We start from the raw sequence: 22,853 nt of genomic DNA, 5'->3' as shown, positions 1-22,853 counted from the left end.
GTGATGTGTTTGTGGGAAGATTGTTCGACGCAGAGAAAAAAACAACCAAAACATTGGTATGTGTACATATTAAGATAGCACATATAAAAATGTCTGCACTTATATTTGTTACATCCTGTATATCTCTGCTGCCGACTCATTTTATTTGTCTCTGACAAAAAAAAGAGTAGTGTTGTTCTTCTGGTAACATTTGTAGCGACCGGACACAAATGTGAAGTACGGTCGTGTTTTGCATTTGATTTTGAGCAATATAGTCGTGAATTGATAAAGAAAAAGTCTTTTTGCCTACACTGAACCACCAAAAAATTATTAATACATTTCCACAGGTAGTTTATTTAAGTGATTAACGTTGTAAGACCACGGGTTAACGTAAAAACGTGATAAACCATTGCAAATATGAAATGCTGCTACATTAATAACCGGTATAATCATCAGAATATTGAATTCAAGCATGCAAATGTGCATGCACTGTGTTGTATAGGTGCCATATGTCAGTTTGTGAGATGGAGTTCCTTGCCTGTAGTACTTGATCGGTCAATACAAGGATGGTTAATGCGGTCTGTGGATGACGCTGGAATTGTCGTCCGATGATGCCCCTTTGTGTTTGATTGGAGATAGATCTGGTGATCTAAATGGCCAGTGCAACATGTCAACACTCTGTAGAGCATGTTGGGCTGTAACAGCGACATGTGGGCGAGCGTTATCCTGCTGGAAAACACCCCCTGGAATGTTGTACATAAATGGCCGCACAATAGGTCGAATCACCAGATTGGCGTACAAATTTGCAGTCAGAGTGCGTGGGATAACCACGAGAGCGCTCCTGCTGTCATACGAAATCGCACTGCAGACCATCAGGTGTCGGTCCGGTGTGTCTAGCACGCAGACAGGCTGGTTGCAGACCCTCGGCTGGCCTTCTAAACAAGAGCACCGAGGCGGAACCAGTTTTCATTAGAAAACACAACAGACCTCCACCCTGTCCTGCAATGAGCTCTCGCTTGACACCACTGAAATCGCAAACGGCGATGGTTTGGGGTCAATGGAATGCACGCTACAAGGGTTTTCTAGCTCGGATCGATCCTTCAAGTAACAGATTTTTAACAACTGTTGTGTCACTGTGGTGCCCGCCCGAACAGATGTCCTGTTCCTCCTGCCACCGAACTTCACTAACTCCCACTGTGTTTAACTTTAACCTACCCATTTCCCTTTCCCGATTAAGGGATTTGACATTCCATACTAATATCCGTAGAACGCCAGTTTTGTTTCTCCTGATAAAGACATCCTTCTGAGAAGACCCCGCCAGGCGATCAAATTGGGAGACTATTTTACCTCTGGAATATTTTACGCAAGAGGATGCCATCATTATTTAATCATACAGTGAGCTGCAATGCCCTCGAGAAAAATTGGGCCTGTAGTTTCTCCTTGTTTTCAGCCGTTTTGGTTGATATTACAAGGCCAGATGAGTCAATCATCCAGACTGTTGCCCCTGCGACAACTGAAAAGGATCTCAACAGATAACCTCCCGTTGTGGTTGCACTTAGTCTACGGATATATGTGTTGCTGATGCACGTAAGCCTACCCATACATACTTTGAAGCAATGTGTTCAGTGGTACAAGCAATGTGTTCAGTGGTACCAGGCTATAATACATGTATGTTGAGGTGTTGTAGTGTCAATGATTCATTTGTCACGGTCATTGGCGATCATATGGCGCTCACCCTCTTTTCTTCTTGTCACTCTGCAGCAGTGGCTGCCGAGTTTAGAGGTGAACAGTGTTTGCAACATTTCTTCTAAAGTACAAATATGCGCCACCAATGAGCACATACTACTGTTGAACAACTTCAGCCATTTGAACGGGGTGGCACTGTGTGTATGCGGGAAGCTGGATGGACGTTTCGACGGATTGCTACACATTTTGGACAGACTGTATCACTGGTGTGTCTCGACGTCCACATAGTACAGACACACATCAAGATCGATGCATTGTGCGAGCACCAGTGGCCGACCGAACATCGTACAGGGAATAAATTGGGGCACATGTTGGACCTGCTGTAACGGCAAGAACCATCGGGAATCGTCTGCTTGCAGAAGGACTAAGGTCACGTGTGCCGTGGCCAGCCTACCACCGCCACCACGGTACCACCAAGCACGACTAATCTGCTGACGTGGAAGAGTCGACTACAGAGTGGAATGGCGCTCTTTTGTCCTCAGTGATGTCCGTAAGTTCTGTCTCTATGTGAGGGTAGACGTACACGCGTAAAACCCAAACTGACCAACCCCCGAATCGAATTACACCAGACGTTCGGTCCTCCCGTAGAAAATTTGTGTTAGTATTTTGCGACTATGGCTTGTTAAACTAACAGTTCAGTGATATACCTGTCTTTAGCGATAGCCTCATAGGAGCAGCATACTGTGCAAAATAAAAATCACCTTAGGTCTCAGTTGGTTTTGTTTCAGAAGATCCACAAGCTAACAGCAGTTTTCTTATCGCATCGGACGTCGGTAGATAAAAAGTTGGTGTTCACTCCAATAGGCGGTAGCGCAGAGGCTGACGAAAAAAAAGAAAAAGAAAGGAAAATGCGTTGTACCATGTTGTCGTTCACGACAAACTTCCCGAAGTGAGACTCATCAAAAGCCATGTCTAGAATATAGTCTGAATGTTATTGTAAACGCTGATAAATTTGTCCAGCGTGTCGCAGAAATCGAAAAACGTAAACACTGAGGGTAAGCTACTGTCGTTCATGTTCTACTGTGGCTTGGAAAGCGTGACTGTTCATGACACACAAGATAAATTGAAATAATTGTCAGTGTCAGCTGTTTTATATTTTCTACCATGATACTCATCTTTAGATGAATCAGTGGATTACATTACTCTCTTTTTTACAGTAGTTTTTTTTTGTTTTCTACCAAGATGGTCTAGGGATAGCGTCTTTGGTTACTTACCAAAACGTTCTTGATGCCGTGTTGGAACCTCGCCACCGCTTAAATTCTGAATAAAACTCATGAGCATTTGCGGTCGAAGAATTCTGGGATGGGAAGTCACCCTCATTCTGCCGACGGTCTTGTCAAAGAGGGCGGAGGAGCGGACAGGCTCACGGCACTCTCTTTCCCTTGGATTGGGGAACTGACCTTAATGGCTGAGGAATCAGCAGTGATCAACAGGATGACGATGCAGAAGGCAATGGAAACCACTGGATTAAAAATACATACTGCGTATGCATAGGACATCTGGCCTGTAATTGAAAAAGTGTCATGATGATCTCTCCATTCGCAAAAGATTTCGACTTCTCTCCCATTCATATTTCCGGGAGGAGACTGCCTAGGGGGAGGTGACCATGAGAAAAAGATTCAATAACCAACGAAAGGGTAACATTTTACGAGTCGGAGCGTGCAATGTCAGAAGTCTGAACGTGGTAGGGAAGCTATAAAATGTGAAAAGAGAAATACTAACGCTCAGTATAGATATACTGGGGGTCAGTGAAGTGAGATGGAAAGAAGATAAAGGATTTCGGCTCAGATGAGTACAGGTCAATATCAACAGTGACAGAAAATGGTAAAATGGACGTAGGACACGTTATGAATACGAAGGTAGGACAGATAGTGACCTACTGTGAATAGTTCAGCGGGGGTAATTCTCATCAGAATCGACAGCAAACCAGCACCGACAACGATAGTTCATATTTGCATATCGACGTCGCAGGCCGAAGATGAAGAGACAGAGAAAGTATGTGAGGATACTGAACGGGTAATTTAATTTAGAACGTAAAGGGGAGGGGGGGGGGGGGTGAAAATCTAATAGTCATGGTGGATTGGAATGCGATTGTACGTCACGGAACAGAAGAAAGGGTTACGGGACAATATGGCCTTGGTGCTAATAATGAGAGAGGGGAAAGTAATAGCGAACACTCTATTTAAGGATCATAAGAAGAGGCTGTGAACTTTGAAAAGGCCGGGAGATACGGGAAGATTTCAGTTAAATTACATTATGGTCAGGCAAGGATTCCGAAATCAAATATTGAATTCTAGGCTGTCTCCAAGAGCAGATATGGTTTTATATCACAATTTAGTAATGATGAAGAGCAGGCTAAAGTTTAAAAGACTTCCAAGGAAAAATCAGTGCGCAAAGAAGTGGGATTTTGAATAAAACTCATGAGCATTTGCGGTCGAAGATTTCTGGGATAGGAAGTCACCCTCATTCTGTCGACGGTCTTGTACTAAGAAATATGGGGATACGATTGAAGTTCCCTGAGACTATAGATACTGTGATCAGAAATAGTTCAGTTGAAGAGAAATGGGCGTCTCTAAAAAGGGCAATCACAGAAGTCAGAAAGAAAAACACAAGTACAAGGAAGATAGCTGCGAAGAAACAACAGTTAACAGAAGCAATACTTCAGCTGATCGATAAAAGAAGGAAGTATAAAAATGTTCAGGGAAATTCAGGAATACAGAAATAGTAGTCGCTGAAGAATGAAATATATAAAATGTCGAGGGAAGCTATGGCGAAATGGCTGCATGAAAAATGTGAAGAAATGGGAAACGAAGAGATTGTCGCAAGAACTGACTCTCCCTATAGAAAAGTCAAAACAGTCTTCGGCGACATTAAAAAGAAGGGCGATAACATTAGGAGTACAACGGGAATTACATTGTTAAATGCAGAGGAGAGATCAGATACTTGGGAAGAGTACATCGAAGGCGTGGATGAGGTAGAACACTTGTCTGATGTGATAGAAGTAGAAACAGGAGTCGATTTAGAAGAGACAGGGGATCCAGCATTGCAATCAGAATTTAAGAGAGCTTAGAGGGACTTAAGATCAAATAAGGCAGAAGGGATTGATAACGTTCCATCAAAATTTCTAAAATCATTAGGGGAAGTGGCAACAAAACTATTATCCACGTTGGTGTGTATAATTTAGGAGTCTGGCGATATACCATATGACATTCGGAAATAAACATCATCGAACAATTCCGAAGATTGCAAGAGCCGACAAGTGCAATGATTATGGCACAATCATGTCAACTGCTCATGTATCCTACTTGCTCACAAGAATAATACACAGAAGAATGGAAAAGAAAATTGAGGATGAGTTATATGACGATCAATTTGGCTTTAGGAAAGGTAATTCTAACGTTGCGGTTGATAATGGAAGCAAGACTAAAGAAAAATCAAGACATGTTCATAGGATCTGTCGATCTGGAAAAAGCGATCGACAATTTAAATGGTGCAAGATGTTCGAATTTCTGAGAAAAATAGAGGTAAGCTGTGGGGAAAGACGGGTAATATACAATATGTACAAGAACCAAGAGGAAACAATAAGATCGGGAGAGAAGAAAAAAGTGCTCGGATTAAAAAGGGTATAAGACAGGGATGTAGTTTTTTGCCCCTGCTGTTAAGTCTATACATCGAAGAAGCAATTACGGAAATAAAAGAAAGATTCAAGAGTAGAATTAAATTCAAGCTGAAAGAATATCAATGATACGATTCCCTGATGACATTGCTATCCTCGCCGGAGTGGCCGAGCGGTTCTAGGCGCTTCAGTCCGGAACCGCGCGACCGCTACGGTCGCAGATTCGAATCCTGCATCGGGCATGAATGTGTGTGATTTCCTTAGGTTTGTTAGGTTTAAGTAGCTCTAAGTTCTAGGGTACTGTTGACCTCAGATGTTAAGTCCCATAGCGCTCAGAGCCTTTTGAACCATTGATTGCTATCCTGGGTGAAAATGAAGAAGAATTACAGGATTTTCCGAACGGAATGAGCAGTCTGAGTACAGAATGTGGACTGAGAGTAAATCGAAGAAAGACGAAAGGAATGAGAAGCAGCAGAAATGAGAACGGCGAGAAAATTAACATCTGGATGGGTCATCACGAAGTAGATGATGATGATAAGGACTTCTGCTAACAAGGCAGCAAAATAACTCATGACGGTCGGAACAAGGAGGACAGCAGAGCGCTGACAAAAAGGGCATTCATGGCCACGAGAATCTACTAATATCAAATATAGGGCTTCATTTGACGAATAAATTTCTGAGAATGTAGGTTTGGAGCGCAGCGTTGCATGATAGTGAGACGTGGAACGTGGGAAAACAAGAAGAGAAGAGAATCGAATGATTTGCAATCTAGTGTTACAGAAGGATGCTGAAAATTAGGTGGACTGATAAGGTAAAGAATGGGGAGGTTCTGCGGAGAATCGGCGAGGAAAAGAATATATCGAAAAAACTGACAAGAAGAAGGGACAGGATGATAGGACATCTGTTCAGACATCACGGAATAACTTCCTTGGTACTAGATGGAACTGTAGAGGGTAAAAGTTGTAGAGGAAGGCAGAGATTGGAATACATCCAGCAAATAATTGAGGGCGTAGGTTGCAAGTGTCGCGTCAAATCAGTCTTCAAAACTGAAGAGTAAAAAAAAAGTACTATGATGTCTCATCTTTAGGTAGATCAGTAGATTAATTAACTTACTAATTTTAAATAACTATATAGCTGCTTACAAGATTTCCAATAGCAGGAACACAGATTAGTCGTAAATATGTACTTTCTCCTTTACATGTCACACAAACACGAAATAAGTACTTAAATAGTACAGATACTGTACACATGTAGAAATATAGTGCCTTTCAAGTGCAAGAGCATCTGTTACCAGTTTACACTGCGAATCAGAGTTACAAATAACGAGTGTATAAAAGTTTAACTGTTTACAACTTTCCACTTAAGAATAGCATTATTGCAATAAATAAAAATTATTGAAAAAGATAAACTTTTAAACCTACATTTCTACATATTTATCTGTTAATTTTACGATAAATGGTAATTTTTACTTTCTTGACCGTCTGACTACAACTGAGTGAAACACAATTTTCGTGCCATACGTGTCTCGCCTTTATTCTCTGCATGTAGAAAATCAGATATGTGAAAAGATAACCACTAATGGAAGTTTTAAAATTATATATTGGTGCAGATATGTTGATGACATTATTTGTCTGACAGATGGGCCAACTGAAAAAACAGATGATCTCTACTCATGATTCAACAAAACAAATCAGAACATAAAATAATTTTTTTTGACATCACAATAAAAATAGAAAATGGCAAACATACATTTAACATCTTTAGAAGACCAATAGCAACAGACAAAATACTACACTCCACATCGAACCATCCCCACAACCAGAAGCTTGCAGCACTAAGACATACAGTATGTTACGTAGATTAAACAGGATCCCACTCAACAACAGAAACTATGAAAAAGAAATGAATACAATCATGCGAATAGCTAGAAACAACAGGTATGACACCCATGTAGTACACAGGCTCAATCAAAAAATAAAACCACAAATACAAAACAAACAAAACACTTCCAGAGTACAAGATAACTTACAAGCTGCAATCGTACAAACACACACAATGACGAGATCACAGAGGAAAGAACGAGATGGTACACTGTGCCTTACGCACGTAAATTAACACACAGAGTTGCAAACAACCTAAAGAGACAGGGCTTCCAAATAGAATATAAGACTGGGCAAAGCCTCCAATCACACCTTAGCCAACCAACTACCAAGAGGTAGATCCTGCGATCAGGAATATATAAACTTGGATGTCAAAGTTGTGATGCAGTATACATAGGTATGACACGCAGGAATTTTAAAACATATCAGGGGTTGGAAATACGAAACACATTTCCACATTTGCAGAACATTTAAAACACCATAACCACCATCCAACAAATATGGAACAAGAAATGAAAATAATGACAATAAGGAACCAAAATGGTCCAATGGCTCTAAACACTATGGGACTTAACATCTGAGGTCATAAGTCCCTAGACTTAGAACTACTTAAACCTAACTAACCTAAGGACATCACACACAGCCATGCTTGAGGCAGGATTCGAACCCGCGACCATAGCAGCTGCGCGGTTCCGGACGGAAGGACCTAGAACCGCTCGGCCACAGCAGCCGGCAAAAAGAAACCAAGACAAATATCTTATACAACAAATACAAGAGAACTTCCACATTCAGAAAGCCATCGCTGAAAACAAACAAGTGATAAATGAGCGAACACACATCAGTATAGGATCCCTACTACATGTAAAAAAAGAAATAATAAGACAAAAATCGTCCCTCTTACATAAGCAGCCACAAAAAAAGAAAAAAAGCTCACGAAAATAAATATTATTTCGCACCAAAATACACACACACACACACACACGCACACATACACATACGCATAGGCCAACAGATCACAGACACTTCAAAAAATACACTTGAAATTTGGCAATAACATTCAATCTTTGGCAAAAACATCCGACAGTCGGCAACATATACCAAAACATTGCATCAAAACAAGTGTTCAGCTCCTAGTGCTTTTAGATGTGGAAAAAACCTCAAGTGGTAGTTACAAGAGGAAGAATGGCACCAAAAATGGAACAGAAACGTAATATGTAGAAAATCGTCCACGCAACCTGTAAGTGGAATTTAAAATATTACTACATCATAGCAAAAACCAACTACCAGAACTGTTTATAGCCTATAGGTCCATCGCCCCAAAATGTAAACTAAATAGTAAAAATATGTACATATTCCAGGTCACTGAAGACGCCTTGTACAGAACAAAGGCGAAACGCATATGGCACGAAAATTGTGTTTCATTCAGTTGTAGTCAAACGGTCCAAAAGGTGAAAATTATCAATATACAGTAATATTACACGCAACTGAGGATGACAGGACTACAAAAGTTTTCGTTTTGATGATTTTGGAATTGTTTCATGATTTAGATCGCTCAAAAATAGATAATAGTAAAAGTTACTAGTACGCTTGAGAAGCTACTAAGAAAGTTCATTGTCACTCTCAGTTTTGTCGTTGAATGTGTTCTGCTTATGTTTTCCGTTGAGAATAAAAATTTCAAGTTCATCATACAGATTCAGTTTGTGGCTTTTGTTTAGTGTGTGAAGTATTATTAGAGTGTCACCTACGTTGTCAAAAGCATGTCCTGTGTTGTGATTGTAAGTAGCTACGACAGATTTATTTGAGGTGTTGTACCCAAACTCATTTCGATGCTCCTTAAATGTCGTTTGCACGCTTCGTTTCGATGACTCACGTCGTGTACTGGGCTTTTGTTGTACTTCATCTTATAAAAGTCTGAGTTAGAAAATTTGTCTTTGTTGGATTTTATGTTGTGTGACGTCTAAATTTGTGATCCTAGAGCCATATTATGTTAACAAGTGCTCATCGTACCTTATTTGCAACGAAATTAAATTCAGAACGGACAGCAAACGAAAGTGTAATGTAATCCACTGATACACTTGAAGTTGATGATGTAAGCCCTCGAAGCGCTTCATGGGAGAATATAAAAAGTGACCGTCACATATAATTGATTTATTTTAAGCTATCTTTTAAGTCAAGGCAAAGCTCAGAATAATTGTACAGCGGGTATACAAAGGCTTCATCGAATAAACGAGAGAGTGACTGACAAGCAGATGGTTGGGGTGTTTTATCAGCGGTACCGTGTCAGCTGTCACGTCCCCCTCATATTGTGCCTGCGCTCTCAGCGGGCTGGCGCGTTAATTGCGTGGCTACACAGCCCCAGGATCCCTGACCGCGTGTCCGCATCGATACTCGGGCCGGAAGGGGAACCTGAATCAGGGGCACGTTCAAAAAGCATGACATCACGTTGCAGCTTTTCTGCTATTCACTGCATACCAAATCTTTAGGGTCAAAATTGTGAAGATGGTACAGGATGACAGACTGAGTTCTTTGAGGTAAGGAACAGCTGAATGAGTATTTAGTTTTTTATCGGCATAAACAACATATCCGTTATAGCGATAACTTAACCTCGTAAGAACTGCCAGTGTCCGTAAATGCATTACAAAGTCACCTCTTCAGCTACCAGACACGTTCAACAGAGCAACGAATTCAAGTAATCTCGGGGGAAAATAATACGTAGCAGTGAGATCCGGCGACGGAGATAGGACGTCGTATTTCAGTCGGCGGATAATGCTCGTCAAGTCCTCGGTATTCTCAACAAAGCGACACGAGGCTCCTGGTTCGTGCCAAATGGGGAGTACTTGCGGCAACTCATTCTTCATTGGCTGATTACGGGATTAGTTGGACCTGAGCTGGGGTTTGGTGAGCGTCGCAAAACCCCTACAACTTCTGGACGTGTTTCAGCCGGCCACCCTGGGGTGCGTCGAAAAGAACTGTTATTTTGGCTCAGCTGTTCGGCTTGCGAGGACGGGTAGAAAACGTCGGATGCTTTTTGAGTTAATTCGCAAATGATGCGGTTGTCTATAACAATGTAGCAACACCAGAAGAGAGTGTCGATTTGCAGAATGGCTTGCAGAGGATGGGTGAATGGCGCGAGGTCTGGCAGTTAACGCTGAGCGTAAATAAATGTAACATATTACGTGAAGACAGGAAGTGAAATCCACTGTGCAACTGCATCATTGATGACAAATTGCTGGAAACAGTATCCACCGTAAAATATCTTGGAATAACTATCCAGAGAGTTTTAAGTGGAACGACCGCATAAGATAAATTGTAGAAAAAAAGAGATGCCAGGCAGATCATACGAAGAATTTTAAGGAAATGTTAGTCACCCATGAAGGAAGTGGCTTATAAGGAGCTTGTTCGATCAATTCTTGAGTTCTGTTCGTCAATCTGGGATCCTTACTAGGTGCGACTGGTAGAAGAGCTGGAGAAGATACCCCGCAGAACAGCACGTCTTGTCGTGGGATCGTTCAGTAGGCGCGAGAGCGTTATCGAGATGCCCAAAAACTCCGTTGGCAGACGTTACAGGAGAGGTTTACTATAGAAATTTCGAGACAGCACTTTCCGGGAAGAGTCGGACAGCATATTCCTTCCTCCAACATACATATCGCGTAAAGCGTGCGACGAGAAAATTCGAGAAATTAGAGATAATACAGACTTACCGAGAATCATTCTTCCTATGTGCCATTCAGTAGTGGAGCAGGGTAGAGGGATGTGTTAGTGGTACCAGAATTACCCTCCTCCACACGCTATTTGGCGGCTTGCGGATTGTGGTGTGGATGTAGATGTAGATATACAAACCTCTATATAACGAAACCTAAATCGCAAGCTGTGCTGCGAGCCAGTGAGAAGAATGGCTGTCGACACAGAAGAGCTTCCAGCGGACAAGCTCTGGACAACTTGCCACGCCTCATTTGTACGGGCGGAATTCAAAGAGTAAGTTTCGCATTACTATGGAAGTCCATGTAACGTTTATTGACTGCTGCACTACACTTGAAAGTGAAACAGATACATGACACTATTTTTCAACATAGTCATCAAATCTCTGTAAGTAACGATCGGAAAGTGCTACCAATCGTAGAGTCCCTCGTCAGTAGAACTCCACTCTTTGACCACACAGTCATTCGACAACCACTATGTGAATGTCCTCATCGTTGAAAAATCTTTCCGCCAGTCGTTCTTTCAGTGTTCCCAAGGAATATAAATGACATGGTGCAAGATCTGGACTTTCCAGTCAACATTAGCCACGACTTTGCAGCCTTGGTCAAATTATTGGCTCCATTTCACTACGGCCGGACGTGACATTACATTTGGTCCATATACCGCCAGAATCTATGAGCAATTTAGATGTTTTGCACACAAGAATCGTACTGTCCATCGTACTTCAGCTTTGGAATACGTTACCAGTTGCCGCGCCATTTCAACCGCACTCTCAGGAACATGTACTTTCTTCTGATAATGGTCCACTCTTCTTGCACAACGGTCTTAGCGTGCGACAACACGTGTAACTTGCTTTCTGAAGTCCTTACGTGTAAGGTTAACCAAGCAAGCGAGTCTCTGTCTCGATGGTCCTTTTCTTTCCCTAGCTGCTCATGGGCTGCCCAGAAAGCCTTCGTCGCTCTGAGACACTCCCAGAGGTTCGGGTGGGCCGTTGAGCAGTATTAATAACCAAATCCCAAGTGCAACTGAGACCTGTGTTAATATTAAAGGAAGCGCTAATAATAAGATATTGTGGTATATAACGTTTCCAATATAATTAAACATATGGAGAAACTCAAAGGGCAACTTAAATCGATTAAAAGGTTGCGTAATGGTACACTCATGTTAAAGACATAAAGACTACACAAATAAACAAATTCTTAAATGCCAAATCAACTGAAAAGTAGACATTCACCAGTGAGCTGCACAAAACGTCGAATTGCTGCAAGGGTGTTGCAACTTATCGTCATATCGTGTACACATGATTTTCTTCATAGCTGTAATTTTTTCAGCAACTGTGATCTATATTTTTCCAAAATAAAATCGGTCATCAGCTGCGTTACTGAAATATTCTGTTTCACTTAGCCGGTTCAGATTAATGTGTCGCCTTCGGAAGTCTACAAAATTTAGAACATGGCCACAAATATGTGTAGAGGACAAAGCGCGTTACAAATAACTTACTTAATACAGGTTGTAACATGGATAAGGAGATGTCAGATACTGATCGGACATTTAAGAAATCCTAAAAAGAGTAACCATAGTATTTCAGAGACGGAAAAATTAAATTCCTTCGTAAATTTACCATAATAGCATGAATAGAGTAAAAGGTAAATAGTGTACTTAAAAACTGCAACCACAGACTCATAACTTGTAGTGTCGGCGCGCTAGCAACAAGAAACATTTCAAAAGCATATAAAATGATGACTGAGGCGTATCAAGAGGTAGTTATAGATTAGATAAAATGTTACATTTGCCAATCAAGTGTCAATATAAATTTTGGGTTACAGAGGACTGACAAAAGGTTGGTGCAGAACTTTATTTGTTGAAAGTTGATGGCCGGCCGCTGCGGCCGAGCGGTTCAGGCGCTTCAGTCTGGAACCGCGAGACCGCTATGGTCGCAGGTTCGAATCCTGCGTCGGGCATGGATGTGTGTGATGTCCTTAGGTTAGTTAGGTTTAAGTAGTTCTAAGTTCTAGGAGACTGATGACCTCAGATGTTAAGTCCCATAGTGCTCAGAGCCATTTGAACCACTCGGAAGTTGATGGTGGCGCGACGGCCACGTCGCACGAACGCCTTGTGGATTAATTAAACGGTGGGGCCATTCGAGCGTGGGATGCCCGAACGAGTGTGTGCGAAGTTGAATGGCGGGAGCTGCTCACGTCCAAATCTAGTTCTGTATAGCGAAGGTATGGTCAGCTTACAGGCGACCGCCATTTTGGGCCCACTGCCCTGCTGCTGCTCATACATTGTCTGCTACAGGATATTTAGCCGTTTCTATTGAAGAAGTGGACTTAAATACTTCGATGGACCACTAAAGTAGACTACTAGCTTCAAACTGAAAGTCTCGAACGCTGAGCAGCAAGAAATATAAGCAAAACGTGTACAAAAATATCTTCCGTGATGAGGATAAACCCCAGTTTTCGTGCTGCTATCCTCTTTTTAACTGTGACATCTACAGATTTCTCATTTTTGTTACGACAGTGATCTAGAATACCTGGTTTTGCTGTGAACAGCCATAAACTGAGCAACTTGAAGCCGCAGCAACAATAACAGAGAAAAAGGTAATCAATTTTAAGATGGGAAAACATAATTTTTACGGAGCAAAATCGAAATTGCATGCAAACAAGAGGATTCTGGAGCAGTTTTCGTCTATAAAATTCAATAACAAGTAATTAAATGGGTCCATTTAAAAGTACAGAAACCATGCTTCTTCGGCAGGAACGCTTATTTAAGCTGTCAGATGTAATGCTTTTGTAATCTTCATTTATTAAGGAGACAAAAATCATATACTCGTACGTTCCATGCTATGTATGTAGTAATATTGTTCCACTGTAGTCAAGGAATCTTTGTTGTAACAAAGTATTGTGCAAAATATAAATAATTTAGTGGTAAAGGGCATGCAAAGAACAGTGTTATCTGTGCAAATACACCGCCCAAGCATGAAACATTCACTGTATCCACAGTATTATTGCTTGGTAGGTAACACACAGATACAATGTAACCGATCCATATACCGTATCTGGAGGCTCTGTTCTAAAAAACACGCAACGAGCATTGATTTTGTACATGTATTGAACCTAGCATTTGAGTCCGAAATTGCTTAGTCTAGCTTAGAAACAGATGTAAAATACCGAGGATCGATAAATCAAATTTGCTGTTCCGATTACATATGCGTATTTTCTATATTTCTCTTATCTTCCTTTATTTCTTTGTGTGCTTTACTGATACACTAAATACAAATTTTAAAAAATAGAAAATCATATATCAAGTTTGGAAAAATTTTAAGTTAACTGAGAAACGACACAATAAAGAGTTGTGTTAGCTGAATTGTGCGTCATCATTAGTGTTTCAACCAAATGCAGCCAAATAACAAGCATCGATACGTCATTGATTTGACCTCATAAGCCGGCCGCAGTGGCTGAGCGGTTCTAGGCGCTTCAGTCTGGAACCGCGCGACCGCTACGGTCGCAGGTTCGAATGCTGCCTCGGGTATGTGATGTCCTTAGGTTAGTTAGGTTAAAGTAGTTCTAAGTTCTAGGGGACTGATGACCTCAGATGTTAAGTCCCATAGTGCTCAGATCCATTTGAACCATTTGACTTCATAAAGTTATGCAGCAACTTAGATGATGAAGTTCTTGAAGTTAAAATAGTGAAGCTCTCTCTTAATTTGAACAGTCTCACACACCAGCGAATCTTAAGATTTAGCGTAATCCACTTGAATGCATTGCTGATCTCCCCTTCAACAGGAGTCCCTTCCTTCTAGCCTTGAAAGATGCAGCCAAAAGTACTGCACTTTGACGTTATTTTAGAGGAAACATCAGAAACTTCACAACTCGTCTCGTGCGACACACGTAACAGGAGGACCTCAATACGAACTGCAGATAGCGACAAGCGCAAAGGAAAAAGAGCGCCAAACTTGCATTATACAGAGCTTTACGCCCGAAGAGTCCGCACTGACATCGGACGGATTTTAGCAGAAGCACCTCCGCCGAGCATAAACGCCAGCTGAAGAGCTCTTAAAACCGGAGTACCCGCTGGCAGGGGAAATAGCGTGTGGACTGCGGGGCGTTAGCTGTCGTGGGCGCGTATCGACCTCCTCGTGGGGTTGTCGCAGGGATCGAAAGGAGGGCAGTCAGACAAAGGGAAAGTAGCTGGACCGGTAGTCCAGTGCATTGCCAGCGAACGCCACCCAAAAGGCAGACGCATTTCTTTACTCATAAGTATAGAGGATGTTGCCCTTACGTTAGAATATTGCAACAACAGCAAGATACTATACTGAAATCTTCAACTCTGTAGAAAAGAAAGAAAGCAGCAAAGTCGAAATACAAATGGTAATCAAAAAATTTTAATTATCACGCCAAAACGCTCACACTGCAGCCATAAAAGCTGTTGATGGTATTAGCACTTCTCTACTTATTCACCCTGTAATACGACGAATTTTTGACAAAGGTGGATGAATTGGCAGAGTCCTTTGTTGTACGTGGGACATTCAACAAGTAATGCAACACTTTTTCTTCTCGCCCAATTTCGGTTCAAAAAATGCGGAATTCGTTGTGGAACATCGTGGAATATTCTCGCTTCAGGCCCTAGTTTCGTGAAGTTACGATTAAGTGGCGGCGCTGAACGTACGCTTCAGAATGGCGTCTGTAGCGGAGATACATTCCAAGCAGAGCTTCTTCTGGCGGAAAACCAGAGTATCGCAGATATTCATAGGCGCTTGCAGAGTACCTACGGAGACGTGACCGTGAACAAAAGAACGGTGAGTCACTGGCCGTTCCGTCTGTCACCATCGCAAAAATGTCGTGAGAACCTTTGACTCCTGCAATATTGGAACGTGCGGGCACTCTCATTCTAGATGGTCGACGGAGCGCTCTAAAACCCCACAATCGAACAACTCGCTGCACTACCGGACCTTTCTGTTGGTGGTGCTGACACACTCGTCGACCACTTCAGGTACTCAGAGGTGTGTGCCCGCCTAACAGAAGACCGTAAAGAGCAACAAAGGACCACCTGTGCGCAACGGCTTGTGCATTACGAGGTTGATAGTGACAATTTTTTACCGAACATCGTCACAGGCAATGAAACATGGGGTCATCACTTCGAACCAGAAACAAAACGGTAATCCATGGCGTGGCCCCACGTTACTTCTCCGCCGAAGAAAAAGTTCAAAGCCGCACCCTGAACCAGTCAAGTCATGGATCTCTCACCTTATGACTTCAATCTGTTTGACCCAGTGAAGGATTTACTCCACAGGGAGCAGTACGTGGATGTTGGGGAGGCTACTGACGCAGCAAGGCGTTGGCTCCGACGTCAACCAGTGGAGTAGTACCATGCTGGCAAACAGGCCCTCCCAGAAAGGCCGTCGCATTGAACGGAGATTGTGTTGAGAAACAGGGCTTTGTTGCCAAAAGAGTCGAAAATAATATAGTTCATTGGAATCCTGAATGATACCAACCTGTTTTCAGAAAAATATATGTTGCATTACTTACTGAACGTCCATCCTAGAAGTCTGCAGTTTAGCTGCTGAGATGTCGTACCACCCAGAAAATCACTTCGTCGTCATTCCATAAATATCTGTCACGCAATGGTGTATCCATGCGAGGAAAGACGAAGAAGACACAGGGGTTTCCCGTGGCAAAAAAAAAAAAAAAAAAAAAAAAAGCCTCGACGGTAGATTATGACACTATACTCCTGTGACAGTTTGCTCCTTTCGAAAACATAAACTGTTAGCACCCTACAATAGCAGTCCCGAAAAACATTCAGCATCACGTTGCCCCGTAAAGGTTGCTCTTCGCCGTTTTCGACGATGGTCAATCCTTGTGCTTCCACTACTTGGTTTGCGCCTTTGTCTCGGGACCACAGTCGACTCACATTCGGGAGGACGATGGCTTCCGTGTCCGGTCGTCCAGGTTTAGCTTTTCTGTGATTTCCCCAAATCGCCATAGGCAAATGCCGGGATAATCCCTTCCAAAGGGCACGGCCGATTTCATTCCCCATGCATGAACCAATCCGAGCTTGTGCTCCATCTTTGCGGCTGGTACCAGCGGAAGTTCGAGTTCTCCCTCGGGCATGGCTGTTTGTGTTTGTCCTTAGGATAATTTAGGTTAAGTAGTGTGTAAGCTTAGGGACTGATGACCTTAGCAGTTAAGTCCCATAAGATTTCACGCACATTTGAACATTTGCTCCATCTTTGATGACCTCGATGTTGACAGGACGTTAAGCCCTAATCTTCCTCCCTTCCTTGGGGGTCATAGTGATACATTTAGCATCGTACATAGTGATCAGTCGGCTAAGAATATCACCTAGATTGAGAACGTCGATTTCACTCCAGACCCCTGCGTCGAACATCACTACCTTCTGTGGTTTCTGCTCTTGAGCAAGAATGGTTGCCACACTTGTATCCAAAGACATTCAGACACCTCATTTGAAGTGTACGCAGCAGATCCAAATTGTCATAAGTGCGAAGGGTGGATACAGCCTATATTATTGTCTACTAATAGGTATCCGGATGTTATTGAACAGGTAGCGTATGTAGTTGAGGTACTTAACCTTTTTGCAGAACTATCAAAAGTTTTGCCAACGTGAAGGGTAGTGCGCCAGTTCTTGAAACATTTGTTCGGTTCCTGTTGGCCGACGCAAAAAGTGGTATAATTTTACGCATTTTTCATTTACGTTGAATGCTGTCAATAACGGCAGGGCTACAACCATTATTGAAAGTGATAAGTTTTATAGTCTGTAGCTCGGTTTGAAAGGCAGACTCTGATAACAGAACTTATGTAAGCCGACATAGCAGGGAATGGGAAGCCGCATTTTGTTACTTTGTAAGTGTTGACACGTTGCAGCGATGTTGCTTCTCTTAACGTATACTTTAAGCTGTGCCTTTTTCCGCTAACAATTATGATACGCCTACCATAAAGTAAACTACAAATAATTTTTTAAGAAGCGAAATGCGAAATACGAAGTAGTAAATGGCGGTAGTTTAATGTGTACGAATACATTACGTTACACTGTGCCGTCAGTAAAGAAATAGCATTCGATATACGTAATCAGCACGATAAGAAGCGGCTGTTGTAATCGCAAAGTTCGTCAAATAAGTACCATAATGAGAAATACATTTATTCTCTTGACATCACATTCATTGGCTACGCTATCTCGTAACCTTACTGTCACCTTCGAACCTAACCTAGACCTCGAACGACGTTATATATCAGCCTGTCACCGCAGCCTCCGTATCAGAGAACAGCTTGATGTAACACATTCGTTGGCCAACTCACGAGCAACCTATCACATTTCAACCCGACCTAGACCTCGGGCTACGCTGGAGATCAGTCTTTCACCACAACCTACATTCGAAGAATGATACAGAAGCAAAATAAACATTGTCAGTATTCTCTTCTAACTTCCCTTTTGAATACACGCTCGCAGAGAGGCAGAGTGAGTTCGTACATTTTCCAGAAGAGGTCCTCAGACTACCACTAGATCAGTGATTCCCAACCTTTTTGAGATCATTATCTCTGAGAGCAACCAGATGTTTGACAGCATTCCCACCATCATCTACATTAGTAGCTAACTAAACTTTAGAATGAAAAAGAATTTTCTTTGAACCCTTTTATTTTTGAAATAATAAAAGATAAATGATATTTGGTTTTTGTGTGTGTTTAATTAAACCATGAGCTAAGGGGTCAGTGGTACAATTTATACTGCTTATTTCTAGCAACTTTTTTATGGAATGATGAAGCAATTCTTAGTGCGTCGCGAGTGCTACGTACAGCTCCTTCTCAGGAAAGAAAGCTACTATCTACATTGAGGGTAGACATTTGCTACAAAACATGCTTCCTCTGCACTAGTCCTTTTCTTAGAGACACTTCCGTCACCCACACCCTGCACCCTCATTTTAAATCAGCCAATTACTAACAGTAATTGGAATGTTTTGTGTCTGACCACTGCCACTAACAATAACAATAATAATAATACAGTTTTAGGTCCTACAGCAGTGTAGTTATCATTCACCCATTACATAGTCACTATTGTATTGTCAATTAGTTCGTTTACTTTTTCTGAGTAAATAATGAAGCAGTTTCTGGCCTATTGCGGCAATTACTTATAACTCGAAGAGGCACTTTTATTAGATGTTAAAACATAGGTGTGTGGTGGACAGACCGTTTGAGGAAGATGTTGACACATTCATTTCGCATGTTTTAGCCTCCACCGTACTCACGAGCTAATATCTGTGTCTGAAAAATAATTATTGTAAATTACGTAATCGGAATTAAATTCTTACGAAATAGTCATAATAGTAATTATTTAAAAAAATTAGCTTCGTGACCGAAAAGCTACTGAAGTGTTTTGTTTTGACAGTGCATAAAATTTCATTTTACCCCTCACGGGGTAATAACCCCAGATTGGAAACAACTCCACCAGAAGTTCGCAACTTTCCTTCGCTCCGAACTAATATTTACATTTAACCTAAAACGCATAATTTAGGTGATATAATTTACAGTAATTGAGTTCTTCTGTCTCTGTACCATATGCTCAAAATGGTCTTACAGCGGCTAGGAGCATAGCTGACTTGATAACAAATAATCGGCATTTGTGGTAGCTGCAACACCAAGTAAGTTACATGTGAGGGAACGAACGTGAATTTAATCCTCGTACGCATCCTGAAGTTAGCAGATTTTATCGTTTGTTATTGTTGAAATTAGAAGTTGTGGAATTTATCTGTGCTAATGTTTGTAAAAATGTGTTGTAGAAGCTATATATTGCAACAACCCGCGCAGTATCCGTAGGGGCTGGCCTCGACTGCGTGAGCATATATCATCAAAGGACCAATGTAATACTGTATTTTGCCCCAGGCCAGAATTCCTAAATTGGATTTTAAATGAAACTGAATTCCTTTAAGGATACTGTAAAATCGGGTGAATGGAAACATTTACAAGTTCAAAATCAAAAATTAATAATTTAAAAAGGAAATATGAAAATAAAAATTATATAGGATTATAGGTCTTGTATCTAATAGTATCTAATACTAAACTTATAATTAGATTTGGGATCTAGCTCTTGATTCTATAAGACAAAAAATAAAAAAATGGTGCTTCTATTCAGCCCACAGAGAGGCGTGAGTAGAAGCAGCAGTGTAAATCTTAGTATGTTTTTCTTTTCATTGGTCTTCGGGTTGAATAGGGACAGGCCAAAATCTGTTTTCGATCTGGGAGAATAAGAAACAAAATTTATCTGTTGCAAAAAAGTTTTATTCAGTGCAAAAGCTAAATAAATATTGCAAGAATTGTGGCTTTTTAATCTGTTTCACAATACAAAAAATTGTACCTCTAATTAGTCCAAAGTTGTACTCTCAGAAGTAATGAAGGACATTCGGACAACACGTCCTTGACCAACGAAGAGCTCTTCATAAAAAAAAAAGAAAAGAAACACATCCAGATAACATTTGCCTTCTAAATAACAAATTTTACGTGCGTACAATCTAAATATTGCTTGTATTTTTTCCATACAGCATAATCGTCTTGCACTGAGAAAAAGTCTCAGGTGGTTGGTTCTTTAACTGAAATCCTTCGTCCTCGTCTGAAGAAACAATGACGATCATTGTTCCTATTCACTTCACAAATTCCGAAAACACAACCTTCCAATTTCAGTTAGCAGAAATACAAATCAGATTGCCGAACGAGGTGTTGCAGTGGCTAGCACGCTGGAGTCGCATTCGGGAGGACGACGGTTCATTCCCGCGACCGGCCATCCTGATTTAGGATTTCCGTGATTTCCCTAAATCGCTCCAGGCAAATGTCGGGTTGGTTCCATCGAAAGGGCACGGCCGACTTCCTTCTCTGTGCTTCCCTAATCCGATGAGACTTATGACCTCGCTCTCTGGTCTCCTTCCCCAAACAACCCAACCCAACAAATCAGATTACAGTATACTTTAGAACTGAACTTCAGGTTAATGAAACGGGATCGCAGTTTTGCTTACTATGTACTTAAATTAAAATAACACAATTCAGATTGGTACTTACAAACAGAGTTCGAAGCTTGCAAATTCAACATCACATCCGATGTTTGTCATAGAGCGAACAAAACATCAATTGACAATTTCGTCAATTTTGAAACTCATAATTTTCTCGTTAGATTTGTCTACTACTAACCTAGAAAAACAAGCCTTTGAATGATATTCCCATTTGTCTTCCGACACAATAGCAAGTAACATTTTTTTAAACTACCATTTCTATTCACCTCTTTTACGGTAGTAGGGGAATAAAGGCGCATTCCACGTAAAATGTGTTTTCAGAATATACGAGCCATCGTATATGATCGTGCTAAAAAATTAAAAACGCTTTTCTTGGATTATGTGGTAAGTTTACACTGTTCATTTTTTCCACTATTATGCACAAATTTTCCGCGTTTGACTTACGAAATTCATAACCTAACATCCTTTTCATGACAGGAATATGCATTTCACCTCATTCAACAGAAAAAGTAAATAGTGTATTAAGACAACTAATACCTGATAATGTACACACAGGGTCCGAAATGCCGGCCGGAGTGGTAGAGCGGTTGTAGGCGCTACAGTCTGGAAGCGCGCGACCGCTACGGTCGCAGGTTCGCATCCTGCCTCGGGCATGGATGTATGTGATGTCCTTAGGTTAGTTAGGTTTAAGTAGTTCTAAGTTCTAGGGGACTGATGACCTCAGATGTTAAGTCCCATAGTGCTCAGAGCCATTTTTGGTCCGAAATGCATCGTGTGTTTAATAACACACGAAAATTTGTGACTGAAGGCTTTTTTAAATTCATACTTCCAATGAAATAGAAGCGTTGCCAAGTTTGGTAACTTGCTCTAAATTTAAAGAAGTGTAAATTAGTGCATTTGTTAAACGAAAACTCGAAGTATCCTATGATTACAATAACAATTAATCAGCCAAATCAGACAAATACTTGACTGTAAGAGGTGGTGTACTTGGCCCCATTGATAAGACACTATGAAAATCCAACGTCTACAAAAGAGATTGCTCTGAAATCACTCGTGCGACCAGTTGTAGAGTACTGCTATGAAGTATGTTGACTTGTACCAAATAGGATTAACAGGGGGTATTGTTGTGAACGTATTCAGAGAAGGACATCCTGATTGCTAATAGATTTGTTTGGCCCGTAGTGAGCCTCACGAAGATGTTGAGAAACCTTAACTGGTAGAATATACTGCGGCCCCAATGTATCACTCCCACAGGACCGCAATTGCTAGATTAGACAGATAACAAGAAGCGTAGAGACATTTGATCAATCATTCTTCCAACGCACCGTATATGAGAGGAATGTGAAGAAGACCTAATAGTGGCCGGCCGGCCGGTTCTAGGCGCTAGTCTGGAACCTCGCGACCGTTTCGGTCACAGGTTCGAATCCTGCCTCGGGCATGGATGTATGTGATGTCCTTAGGTTAGTTAGGTTTAAGTAGTTCTAAGTTCTAGGGGCTGATGACCTTAGATGTTAAGTCCCATAGTGCTCAGAGCCAACCTAATAGTGAAACAGTGGGAAGTACCCCCTACCAAGCACTTCACAATGCTTTGCAGAGTATGGATACAGATACATTAGAGGCTCATTTGGTTAGCGCGATAGCGTCACAGAGATGCCCAACCATCTGCAGAGGCAGACGATGCAAGAGAGGCGTTCTGCATCACGGTGTTGTTTACTGTTGAAGTTCAGGGAGCGCACGTTCTAGAAAACCTCCTACGTACATCCCGCGACAAGACCATTAAGGTGAAATTAGATATTCGGGCTGACACGGGGGCTTACCAGTAATTGTTTTTCCGCGAATCATTTGCGACTGGAACAGGAAGAGAAGAACTGAGATAGTGTTAACACTATCCTCCGCTACGCACCGTGAGGTGGCTTACGGGGTA

Source organism: Schistocerca americana, chromosome 1, assembly GCF_021461395.2.
Source record: "Schistocerca americana isolate TAMUIC-IGC-003095 chromosome 1, iqSchAmer2.1, whole genome shotgun sequence".
Lineage (NCBI taxonomy): Eukaryota > Metazoa > Arthropoda > Insecta > Orthoptera > Acrididae > Schistocerca > Schistocerca americana.
The sequence above is the reverse complement of the archived record's forward strand: the minus strand, read 5'-3'. Positions refer to the sequence as shown.